At 31.9% G+C, this 13510-nt stretch overlaps 1 protein-coding gene across 5 annotated transcripts in view; it reads left to right on the top strand.

The window, feature by feature from the left end:
• The window catches only part of LOC117237407 (tyramine receptor 1-like), a 100360-nt gene that overhangs the window by 42322 nt on the left and 44528 nt on the right, over positions 1 to 13510 (top strand). For 2 of the 5 annotated variants that reach the window (XM_033501338.1, XM_033501346.1), the window contains exon 2: positions 7834 to 7947. The exons of 2 other annotated variants lie outside the window; for them this stretch is intronic. The gene's annotated coding sequence lies outside the window, so the exon portion shown is untranslated. Of the gene's footprint in view, positions 1 to 7833; positions 7948 to 10453; positions 10475 to 13510 lie in introns of those variants that run through there. One more of the 5 variants, XM_033501365.1, reaches the window with a different exon arrangement.

The raw sequence follows: 13510 nt of genomic DNA, 5'->3' as shown, positions 1-13510 counted from the left end.
CTTGCAATTGGGTTTGTGTCCAACAATCTCTTCCCAATTGTAACCCTACCGTTTAAGTTACAGGCGCATGAATACTTGATCACGGAGCAAAGACGTCAGAGCAAAACATAACCACTTTGGAAGTACAAATAGAATCCTTTTATTGAATATTACCGTATTTAAATCGGGAAAGAAGAAATCGGTGGATAATTTAGTCGAGCAAAGCAACGACTAATTTTGGTGTCCTAGTTTTTCACACAGTTCAGTTTATCGATGAGAAGAAAATTGTCGCTGATAGGTCAAGGGTGTAATTACATAATTACAATATTTGTTTGCAATATAAACACTAGAAACTTAATTCGTTTACTCATTATGATGATATTAAATATATCACTAGATAGTATACACTTCTTGATTCAAATTGTTTATCGAATCGATATGTTAACTGTTTATTAAATCAGTCGATATGTTAAAGATTTATCAAATATTTATTAATACGATTGTATAACAGTTTCCTAAAATACGTACTGTAAAATATATCAAGCAATATACGTCAAGCTTTAGTCGAGTTCAATTGTAGGCCAGCAGAAATAGATGATAATTAAATACTTGATAAATTAGATTTCGGAAGTACCTATGTTACCAAAGTTTGATCAATAGAACGTCGAACACTTTCAACAGCTGCAACTTATCTCGCACGAGTTTCTAAATCTACGTTGATTGAGAATACTTACAATTCAAGATCTTATTTCCACTCTCTAACTTTCCTACCTTTCCTAGAATTTTACGACGTGATAACACAATGCCAATAGCTTGGCAACTATCTTCTCCGATATAGTTATAAAAGGATATGAGATTCAGCGAGAGGATAAGCCAAAAAATAAAATTAGAGAAATTATTGATCCCTTTCCGTGTTTCAAAATTTCTACCTTAAAATCACAGAAAAGACATGATAAGTGCACTTTTATTAATTCTACTTTAATGTCTAAAAATATAAAATAATTACAAATGTGAAAACCTCTTTCGATCCAGCTGAATTTTTTAATTTAGACAAATAATATCTTAATATCTTTAAATGTGCTAAACTCGTTCTCCCGTAGAAAATTTGATTTATCGTATTCTTTCCTTGTACACTTTTCGATCGATATAAATGCTAAACGTCGATATTTTCTGTTGTATAATGTAATTTTCTTCGCGTGTATGTTTTCTTATAGTAATACTTAATAAACGTAAGTAGTTGAATCACAGCCACAACAGCTGGAAAATGTTTCTATATAAGTTTGATGATATGGAACATGACAAGAACATATGAATATATACATACATAACATATACGTCATGCTTCACACATGTGAATGACTATGACTTGTATTCTTCCTGTATGGTCTTCACATTGAAAGTAAATTGTTTGAGAAAAACCATCATAGCAAAAGATAATAAAGAATACTACGTGTGCGTTGAGAAATTGATGTTATACCAAAGTTTGACATTTCGATACCAAACGTTTAACCTATCGATTTCTTTCATTAAATTCTATTAAAAACTCTGAATTCTTTCAGTACGAGAGAAATAGTAATAAGGAAATAGAAACGAATTAAACGCGTTATTTAAAGCACATGTTTTCTCTTAGACCGCTGTGTAAAGCTTCTAGGAAAAAATCAAGATCTCCTTAATTTGCTACGCATTCTCGTGTTAAATTAATGAAGAAATTAATCGGAGAGAGAGCACGTGGTTCCGCGTTACTGTGCATTACGAGCTTAATTACGCAACGCACTCACCTTGCACTAGCAAATTGAAATAAATTAAACCTGCAGGAGTTTGTTTGACAAAGGACTTGTTTCCACATTCTGCTTTACTTTTAATTTGTCCAACTCAAATATGACTTCTTCTTCTGTCTACGTATAATTTTTGTTATAAAGTGAATAGTACAATAATAATATTGCGAGACGCGTGATTCTTTACAGTTTTAAATGGTAAACGACGCATATATCAGAAAAATCCAAAAAATTATTTCTCTGTTGCAAAAACGCATAAATTTTGCATTGAATTAATTTAAGTAATTTAATGTTATTTTCATATTTATCGTTAATTTGGATTGTGACATAAGTACAATAGGAAATTTATAATAATGGCAATATTCGGTTTAAAATCGAAGCACGTCTGACAAAGACTGGTCGATTCTACTGTGGCCGGCTTATATGATATTTGTACTGATCTGCAATATTGTTTTATTCCATTTACATTTTCATATATACATGTTATATTATATATTATATATCATACAAGAAAATATGTATATATCGTTTAATTTGATTTTGAAATTATTGTAGTTTCTGATATTTTTGTGATAGCAAAGAAAGAAGTTCGAATGTATGACAACGTATGAATACACGCGTCAGCGAAAATCTTAAATTACAGTTAGATCTAGTATAAAGATTCCTACATATATATACAATTGTGAATTTTCAGCTACAATAGATAGATACGTAATTACGGACATCTGTATAATGGTTCAATATTTGGGGATACCTAAAATGAGATATGTTGTGAAACAATATAATCCTAGAGAAATTATATGACTAAATGTGAAACAATGCAGTGATCAACGAACCTATTAATTTCTATTATCGGAAATGGTTAATAATAATTGATATTAAACGCTATAAATTTAAATTACTATCATATGAATTACGTTATATTGTAAGTGAGACATTTTAATGAACAATGAAGCAAGAATTCAGCTATGGAAACTAAATTTAATATTAATCGTAAGGAGCTTGCCAAAAAATATCTTTTTATTCCTATTAATTCCATTAATCTTTTAAAGTATCACTTACATAAGCGGGTCAAGAATTTCTTTGAAATTTTAAAAATATATACATGACGTAGAATGGTAGAAGCGTGTAAATATTTTGCCATTCGTTTTTTGCGTTTATTCTTTAAAACAATTTTCTGCTGTCGATATCTTCCGCTTTTGTTCTTCATCTCCGTAGTGTAAAGTTAACGGAATGTAAACTTGTTCAAAACGAGACGAAATTGCACCACGTGACATGATCGACGGGAGTGTTCGACCTGGAAGTGACAGCGAGTGTATCATGAAATGACAAGTATAGTCTATTGTATATCTAAAGCAATCGCGTGTCGAGAGGATCAGCTAAAGCGATATAATAGAACATATTGAATTTACCGGAATTATTAACTTTAATATTTAGTGGATGTATATTTTTCTAAAGATGAGATTCTTAGATTATGCCTGAATTTATTCAACGTATTTCATCAAATGTTATTTCTCGTTTACGCTGCCATGCATTCAGGCGTAAGAGTGAACTCGTGTTCCGAAGTAGTGGAATAACAAAATTAAACTAATAAAATAGTAAAATAACATGAATTAAACTGGCATCTATCAGAAATGGCTCTGGTACAATTAATACCGTCTGAACCTTGAAAAACAAGGTTGAATATACATATTTATTTTCAGAGCTTCCTGGCAAATATATCCCCGAAATTGTTATTTTCTATATTGACATAGATAAATGTCGAAGGTGAATAGAAATGCTTCTGAATTCGAATGCAGACTTGAAATGCATCCAACATGTTACGTAAACTCTATGAAATGCTATTGTTTGTCTCCATTTCTGCGTCTCGTTCCTTAGCAGTCTATGAGAGGGAGTCTAATGCCTTCCGCTTCAAATGATGCTGATTGAAACTACCAACGTTTTCTGAAAATAACTCCACCTCTCTTACATTGTACCTTTGGCCTGCTCTTCTTTAGAGAACGAACGAACGATACTCCCCTTAATGCCCAAGCATGAATAGAAGTTTGGCAATGACGTGAAATTTCCTGTGAAACCTGAAATCCTCAGCTCCTACAGTCTACATCGATTCTCAAAATTTGCTATCCAATGTTTCGAACTGATATTTATTTTGTTAATTGGTAAGAGCGTTCGTGGTTTTGTAATTTTATTAATTTGTTTCTTTAAAGCAGCCAGTTTCATTAACTTCGATCGTTGTGGTTTGAACGAGTATTTATTTCTTCATTAATTTTCGCAATAAGGCAAAATGTTTTGAATAAAAACGAATGTTTTTTTAGTTTAAAAATAAATTGCAAGAACCGTGACGCGGTCCTAAATTAATAGTAGTTGTAATTAAAAGTTTCTCTAAAGTGAAAATGTTATAGAAAATGACGGTTACACGATAATTACGAATCCTGATGGACATTAAATGGAAAATATTCATCATGAGATAGAATGAGCTTAATTTCATTTTATTCAGGACTTCGGTAATTGTTTCATGTAAATGATATGAAATATTATCATAAGAATTACGAAATACTATCACAGATGGTATTAATGGCACATTTTCCCACCATTTACTATGCATACAGATAGATTCGCGTGCAAATATGACTCTTTCAATCACGCAATTCAGCTCTTCGCATTATGCGACTAATTAATCATTCGTCATTTGATTGATTATACAAACACGTAAATACGGATCATCGAATAATCGAAGGTACAGGAATCAGAACAAACTTTCTTCCCACTAATATCTTCTGGGTCAATATATTTGTGATTAGAGTCTTTTCTCTCATCTCTTAGAGATATCAGTTTTTGCATTAGTGCAATCAGGCTCTTAATTTCATAAAACATTTTCGTATTAAAGAAACACGATTACAGATATTAAGATCACCGATTGTCTTGTATCGTTATTATTGATTACGGTAGAACACCGTGTATCTGAATTCTATTCATTAGTACGAAATTTTAGTTAGTGTCCGATTAACTAAACTCCTGCCAATTGAATCCACTTATCTGAACACGAATTCCTATTATTCGAATGAGAAATCATAGATAGCAGGGAGAATCGGTGAACTCCTATTATTATATGTATGAACTCCAGTTCCACGAACTGTTTGTTCTTCGACGAGTTCACACAAATGGAGTTCCACTGATACCTATTACGCTATCTCTATCATCCCTATTTAAAAGTGAGTAGAAAATTAATAAATAAATCAGTAATGTTATACAGAATATTTACATGTTAGGTTTTGTTTTATCTAAGACTTCGTAAACCTGTCCAAATCTATAATAATAGTATTATTCGATTTTAAAGGCGAAGCACGTCTGGCACACTGTACGACTTTACCGTGGCTGGTCTATATGAGATTTTTATCGATCTACAATATTATTTTTCCATTTATTTTCCCATACGTACATATATTGTACTATCTGGTATATATATATATACCACAAAGAAGAATATCAAACTAAAACTGGTACTATGATATAAACCGCAATTTGGAAATATTTTTCCAGTTTATATCTTCTCTACTCTTCTTAGTCGGTAAAAAAAAAAAAAAAAACAATATACTGTACAAAAAGTACCACTTATATACCAACTAATCCAGAGAATCCTCAAATGCAACGATTGGTACGTCGAGAAGAGCAAGCTACGCATTGAAAAATCGTGTCACGTGCGAAGATCGCGAGAGCGAATTCGAATTGCTTCAAAATAACGCGAGATGGAGCAGCGTCAGATGTGAAATCATCTGCGGACGTTTGAGAATGAATTAGACGTTTTACGGTGGTTACCTATTTGACTCGCGCATCCTTCAAAACGTTGCTTCAAAAGTAGCGGATTTCCACTCGAATACGATGCCCACGGCTGAGATATTCGCATTTCAGGAAACCGTGAAACCGTCGACTCTTCAGCCTGGTAATATTTGAAAAGATAGCTTTTACTTGACAAAACACGAGTACATATTTATCGTATATACCATGTGTTCTGCATGCGCGACATCCCGAGGCTGTTACGAATTTCCTGTTCAATGTTACACAGTGGGTGGCTCCTTTACCGGCTCAGCATTTTCCAGTTGGAAGACGCAAAGCGATTTCTAGTGTAGCTCCCGCCGGCGAAGGGCTCCTGTTGCAACCGTTGCGATTCTCTTCCATCCAAGCGATTGGCTCTGTTTAGTCAGAGATGTTCGGTTTAATGATGTATAATTCCGCATAGTTCGTACTCGCGCATTGACGCTTACTGCAACATATCTCGAATTGACTTTCTTCACGCGGGATGTCGAGTTAGAGAATTTCTTCCCAGAATATGTCTCACAATGTGATTTTAACAAGATTGGATTAGTAAGTTTCACTGCATTTTCTGCGAAATGATAGGATAGAGTTAAAGTGCATTTTTAACATCGAATGAGTCATTGAAATATCGCATTAAACATAGTAACATAGTAACATAGAAGACATGGATAACATAGAGAAAGTAACTTTATTCCGTGTGAAATTCAAATGAATCGTTCTCAGATAACTTCGTTTTTGAGTTAATTAAATTATTCAAACGAAATAACAAATAATCTCAAAAAGATAATGTATATGACCCAAATAATTATTTTTTAAATATATCGTTTGGATAGTAATCTGCAGAATTTTTGTAATCGATGCTTTATATCTCCTTTCTTTATTCCATCGTAATGTACTAAATACATATATGTAATATACAGTATATATAGATAGTAGAACATCGATAATACAACGATATAAGAGAGAGATTAAATTTTTCTAAATCCAGTTGTTGTAAGAAAGGAAGGAAATATTATCGAAGGGGATGTTAAATGTTCCAGGTCGTTCAATTGACCTTTCTCGATTTCGTTCTACTTTACTACATTCTCGATTCGTTTATCGTACACTAAACACACTCTAACCGTATATCATGTATTGTATGTGTGCATCGAATATCTTTTCTATCACAGTTCTTTTCTGTTCATGACGTTCTTATACAAATTGACGTTTTATCAATACTCGCATCTTAAAGGAATTGTTTAGAAACTGCGTGCATAAACTTTCACAGAATATCAAGTGCAAACCGTGCAATATTCGTTTTTCTTAAAAATGACAAGTACATGTCGAATTGCTTTTAAATATTTTCAAGCAACATTTATAACTCTATTTTTTTTTTTTTAATCAAACACTCGTTAGCCCCTTGATTTAGATCGATATTGTAACATGCTAAACAGCCTTCGCTTGACCCTTTCATATTGAGAATTAAATAGAAACGAGTCGTATTATGGAAATTGACCAATTCATATGCAAGACATCCTTGTTATTATTTGAAGATGGAAATTTGCTTTCCTTTTGATATAGGTATAGTTTATTTCTCATTTTAATATTATGCTCTGATTGTACTGACTAATAAACTAATATCGTTGAGAATTCTGATTGTCAATTCGATAATTATTCTTCTTAATACATTAAACGAGATGAAATTACATAGATAGACTACATTACTCCTTTATTTTATCTTTTATTATCTTCCATATTTTTAAATTAATTTATTTTATAATAAATTTATCAAACTGACACTACGTTAACAGACCAACCCCAATATACATTCAACTATAAAATTGTTCGTGTCTTTCACAAATGCTGAAGCAATCTGCAAGACATTTTGCTTTCGTAGATTCATCTTAACATGTCAAATTTATACGGAGGATCGATGAGGGTCAAATGTTTGAATTATTGAATATATAAGATAATCGTAGGTTGGATAATAAATTTGTACAGGATTCTGAATGTATATGAAAAATGAATCAAAAATAGAAAATAAAATTTCTGTAGAAAGAGCTTATTAATCAAACATAATTTTAGTCAATGATAATTGATTACTATATTTAATATCTGGAGAATTTAATAGTATATTAAGATACGATAATTTTATTCGTTCGGTAGATAAAAATATAACAGCAAAGATAAAAAGGTTAGAGTATACTTTGCGAAATATCGTGCAGCTAAAATTGAAGCGGCTAGATACAGCCATGAATGTAATTTCGTGAATTATTTATATGTATAGGTGTACCAACTTGAAGAGAAGCTTTCAAGTAACGGTTCACTTTTTTCTTCGGATCCGGGATAATGCTTGCAAAACAGAAGCCACTTTAAGACAGCAGGGTGATAATCGAGAATGGTAAGTTGATGTTTTATACTGCATAGTAAAGCGAGGCTACCAGGGTACGAGGAATGAGGTACCGAGACCATGCTACGAGGAAGGAAATCTTTTTTTCCACCAACTTCCTTTATGTTCGAAAATAAGAACAGTTCTTTATAAGCATAGCTTCCTCGAAAAACGTAAATTTAAATCGTTGGATAAAGTAAATTGTCCAGAATCATAATGTAAAAAAGAGGGGGTAGAAATGTATATAGAAATTCAAAACGTACGAATGTTCTGAAATGTATCGACTAATGGATTTTTGACACAAGAATAGATGGTATCGACGGCTTTTATACATTAATGCAACATGAAACAGGAGATTAAAAATAAAAAAATGAATGTAGTCGCGAAGCAACTTTCGACAAAATAAAATGTTGACTTTAGAGCGTGAATTAAATTAAGAATAGTGCTTTTTCTAATTAATTTCTAACTAATACTTAGTATATACTAATAACATTTTATGATATATTAACGCATGACATAAACAAATCGTATTGTTATTTATGGCGAAACCAAACATAACGGAGAATTGACGAGGAATAATCATCAAAGAGAAATTCATTCGAATAAATCTGATTTTTAAACGTAACTGAATCCTTTGTCTGTCCTCGTGACGATACGTGCACCTTTATTTGAATTTGCTGTTTCCAACAATTGCGGTTTCATATTCGAGTTCATATTATTTCATAAACAACTTGATGCATATGTTTTACTTGCAACACAAATATTCGACTGTTTTATCAAATGAAACATTTACTCAACAGTCAAATATATTAAATATTATTCGAATATTTTACTGCAATAAAAGTTAAATAAAATATATTTTAGTACAATTTTATTTTCATGTGAAATTATGCGAGCTAGAATATTTTATTAAAATCAAATGATAGAAAATTTGTTTAATACTTACTATTAAATCAGATACGCCGACGCGTGTAATTTTTATTATCATATGTAATAATACATATGTCTAATATACATGTATAATAGTACTTATCGAAAATTTATTAAAATAAAAAGAAGAATCATTTTCATTCGCTTCGAAAGTGAGCAAAATATTCAGTAAAAAAATTTCATTATAAGAAGGGGAATTTTAATAAAATTTAATTAAATTCCTTACACTTTTAATTTTTCTTTTGATATTATTTTAAATTTCGGCCTGAGAGGTGTGGACAAATCATATATTTTATGGAAGTTAAGCTTAGATAGTTTCTTTATTCATCCAATTGGATGATCCAACGAAAATTGCACCGAAACCAAATAACTAATTCCTCTTACATTTTATTAAATACGCAGCATACGATACATTTAATGAGATGTATATAGGAATAGCTATACACATATATACTGTCTTTTGTTATCAATTTATTAACATGCTTGATTATTGATTATGAAAAGTGATAAGATTTAATTGGCATTCCTATGCTAATTAAGCATATCGATGAGAATATACTTGCAGCGTGTGAATTGTAGTAATTTACAATATTTCTAGTCTATTGGAGTGAAATCTTCTTTTTTCACATATTTCTAATTCGCATATTTCCATAGAAAATAAAAGATATCGACAAATCACCGAGCTACCAGAATTTGGTTCACAGTTACAAATTCAGTAGCAACGGTCGAATAGTATCAGCAAATCCACGAAACGCTTGAAAGTCAATGTTCAAATTGTAATTTGTATAACACTATCCGCCTATCGAGATCAGATCGGTGACAAAATTACCACTCTATTCCAGTTTAACGTGCAAACGCTTCGTATCGATGTGAAAACGTTATATGCAAACGATCCCCCTGCGTTGATTTGCATAACTGATTTAAAAAACAGCGAACAGTGAAGGAAAAGAAGAAAGAAGAAACAATACAAAACGATCGTATTCAGATGAGAGCACGCGTAAAATTGGATTTCTCGTACAACTCAATTTGACCCTTCCAGCAATTTCATCATATAAGCGGGAATCTTGAAAGAAATTTTTGTCAGACCTCCGTCGATTTCTTCCCTTTTTTTTTTTTTCTTTTTTTCTTTTTCTTCCAAAAACCTGCAAGAGCTTGAGGAACACTCGAGGTCGTGCATCTATGAAAAATTTATCGCGCGTAAATTATGCAAAATTGCTGTACGTTAAAATTCTCGATACAGACCAACTTTACGATACGAACGTGACTTTTTCGCTGTTTGCGACGTATAAATGCTTTGTCACTTTCGAATCTTCAGGATGTGACTATGAGAAATATTTCACCTATTTCGAAGGAATTTATATAATTTTAACGCGGTAGAAAAAAAATTGTTTAATTGTGAGTTTGAGAACATTTGGTTCTCGTTACAAATTGATATGCTCTACGAATTCATCGGATGCATACATCGAGCGAGGATTGTTGACTGTATGTCTACATTCGTTATACTGCCAGTTTGTGTATACGCATGTGAAAACCAGGAAATCGCCCAAAAAAATCTTCGTTAATGACCTCTCGTCCCTTTGCACAGGACTGTTGGAAAATATTTTACGAGGTAAAATTAGAGTTCAAATGTAGCTTTGGATTAGTTCTGCACGATGAAACTAAAATTCAAACGTGAAATGGCTTGTTTTTGCTTTACTTCGGTTTACTTTTCTACGCAAAATCTTTCGCCTTTGCTCTACGTATGTAGATACTCTGAATTTTTATTTTTTCCCTTTTCGGGCATTGGAATTGTTTTAATTTTCTTACGTAAAAGTCCCGGATTTTAAGGTCACAACAATTAAATTTGCAACTTATTGTATTGTATTGTAATGGGTACGTAATTAAAAAGATTGTTTAAATTCACTACGACGAAGCAGTATTGCACGACCTTTGAACTAATATTATATTAGTTGATAAATATTTAATAAATTTCAGAACATTGTCTATTGCTCGCTGCTATGTGGGACAGCGTTCTGTAAATATGTTGCGACAAGCATTTATCGCATTGCGTAATAATAACATTATAATAGTAACAACAAGTTGTCTCAGTAACTATGATACAATCTACAAAAGGGTGATTTTAATTGCAAGTGATGAAACAAGTCAAAAATACAACACAAAAATTTGTACATATGACACTTGGTTTTTGAGAAAATCAAGTTTGAAATTTATTAAGTATATGCGAATTTGGTTGGGTATGAGTAGACACTCAGTAACAGAGAATAAATTATAAGTCATAGACTCTCCTTTTAGAATTTTAGAATTTTACGTCAACTAGGGTAATCGAATAATTTGTAATTTCTAGAGATAATATATTATTTTTTATAAAATTGTTATGATATTTATGCGGTGTAAATCACTGTGGATTAAAACGAATACCGCAGGCTAGAATTTTAATATTCAAAAAAGAAGGAAATGCGAACATAAGAAAAAATAGGAAAGGAAAATACAACGAAGCTACTGGAATCTCATGCAAATACATATAATGTTCACTTTACGTAAACTGACCGCCGGATAAAATTAATTTACGTTACAATGCCGTATCTTGGAAAGTGTTCAGATTCTCAAATAATTGCGGCTCATGGAGTGCTTAAAGAAGATGATTCTTTTCACTATCGCTACGTACTTAAGTATATAGCAGAATAACCTAATTAAAATTCAACAAAGACTATATTAATATTATCAACACTCTCGTTTTCTTGAATGAATTTTAAATATGTTGTTAGTTCATTGAATTAAATGCACGTTCTTCCCATATACTTTTCGTATGGTTCCCCTAACTTTTTGCCTGTTTAATGTAGGCACTATAGTTCGGAAACAATATTTGGAAACGAAATGAAATGCATCAGAAAGATCGTAAAACTGATAATTAGTTTACGAAGTCTTGTACGTAACGTGTATTTGTCTCGCAGAATGTAAAGATTGATATGCTATCCTATAAGGATCCTTAAGATAGTTGTTAATAAATTCATAAAGAACGAAGTAAATGTTAATGATCTTGTATTTAATATATAATAAAAGCTTTATTTTATAAATCCATAAACGACGAAGAAAGTGTTAGAATCTTTATAAGTATTAATACAATATAGAGAATACCGAAAGCAGAATAAGAAATATATGTAAGAATCAATTATTCGTTAAGCTGATGTTTATTAAATTAATATTTCGTTTGATGAATAAATTTTCTACTAAGGCAAATTTAAAAAATCTGGAATTGTTGTTTGTACTTTTTATCTGTTCATCTGTGGTACAGTCATTTATCTTCTCCGATCATGTGAATCTATATGAAAACTATACAAATTCTATTCGAATTCTCTATATCTGCTATACTATTGTAAAATTTCGGTGCAGTGAATCGTATCGAAATTGATAGAAGTACGTCGTCTGTGTGTACGAATTTCAAACATTCTTCATTGAAGTATCTCGCTGGATGAATGACATTGTAGTACATCATTGAACATTCCCTGTCGGTTGGTCAAATGTGTACGCTGTCGTAAAGTAGGTTGCGGCTGCATACGTATAAACATCTCCAGCGCAAAATTAAATTCCGAATAACTAGAAAGCTAAGCTTCATTTGTGTGTATCAACTCTTCACATTGTCTTTGCATCTATAATTGACCTTACAAGCAATTTCTACATAATATTTATAAACATCCTGTATATCGTGCGTCCATATATCGATCGATACTAATACAAATATTTTTTTGTATAGCTTTTCACTGTTGCGTGTTTACATACGTATTCTCGATCCAAGAAATAAGAATGAAAATGCTAAATATTTATTTCTGTCAGTCTTTAAGCAAATAATAGGCCAAAATAAAGTACTAGAGTTTTTAAAGCTGCCAAGTTTCATCCGTGTTATAGACTTTGCACGGTCCACTATTCTTAACAAAAGAGCAACTAGCACGAATAGACTACACCTTTCGGTCAATTATGCACGCTCAACACTCGAAAGCGCGTGTATATCTTGAAATCATGCTTGCATTATCTACATAACTCCCTTCAATACAGCTATCAATGCACAAGCACTACGATGTCAGTTTACAATGCAATCGAGCTAAATACGATTCCAAGCCAACCGAACACTACACCTACTGTATGCATAAAGAGTCACGAAAATTTGGAAAATAACGTCCTTTGTTATCCTAATGAGGAATACTATGTAATCGTGTTTCGATTTGAGATGTACGATCTTCTCACGCGAGTTATTTGTTTCGATCGTAAGATCGTATTATTGACGCGAACGAAAACAATAATCAAACACGTTTACGATAAAAATATGTATTAATGAGAAATTGTATATCAAAAGGTATTAGCTTTCCCATTTCTCATAAATAAAAGTATTTAATTAATGAGCAAATTTTTCCTCTTCCTTGACATATATTTTTTTAATTTAATAAATTCTTGAGAGGGTTAATCGTGACGGAAATCTTTCTCTTCTTCACGTTCCCGACCACAACATCCATGCCTCTCAAATAATGAATGCATGCATGCAGAATACAAAGCTGCTATAGTATAGTTTCACCCATGACCCGATTTTCGACAATTCTGTATCGATTTATTTGACCCTACTGCAACAAGACTGCAATTTCGACAGTTAGAAGAA

Source organism: Bombus vosnesenskii, unplaced genomic scaffold, assembly GCF_011952255.1.
Source record: "Bombus vosnesenskii isolate JDL3184/JDL3185 unplaced genomic scaffold, Bvos_JDL3184-5_v1.1 scf7180000013264, whole genome shotgun sequence".
Taxonomy (NCBI): domain Eukaryota; kingdom Metazoa; phylum Arthropoda; class Insecta; order Hymenoptera; family Apidae; genus Bombus; species Bombus vosnesenskii.
The sequence above is the reverse complement of the archived record's forward strand: the minus strand, read 5'-3'. Positions and strand labels throughout refer to the sequence as shown.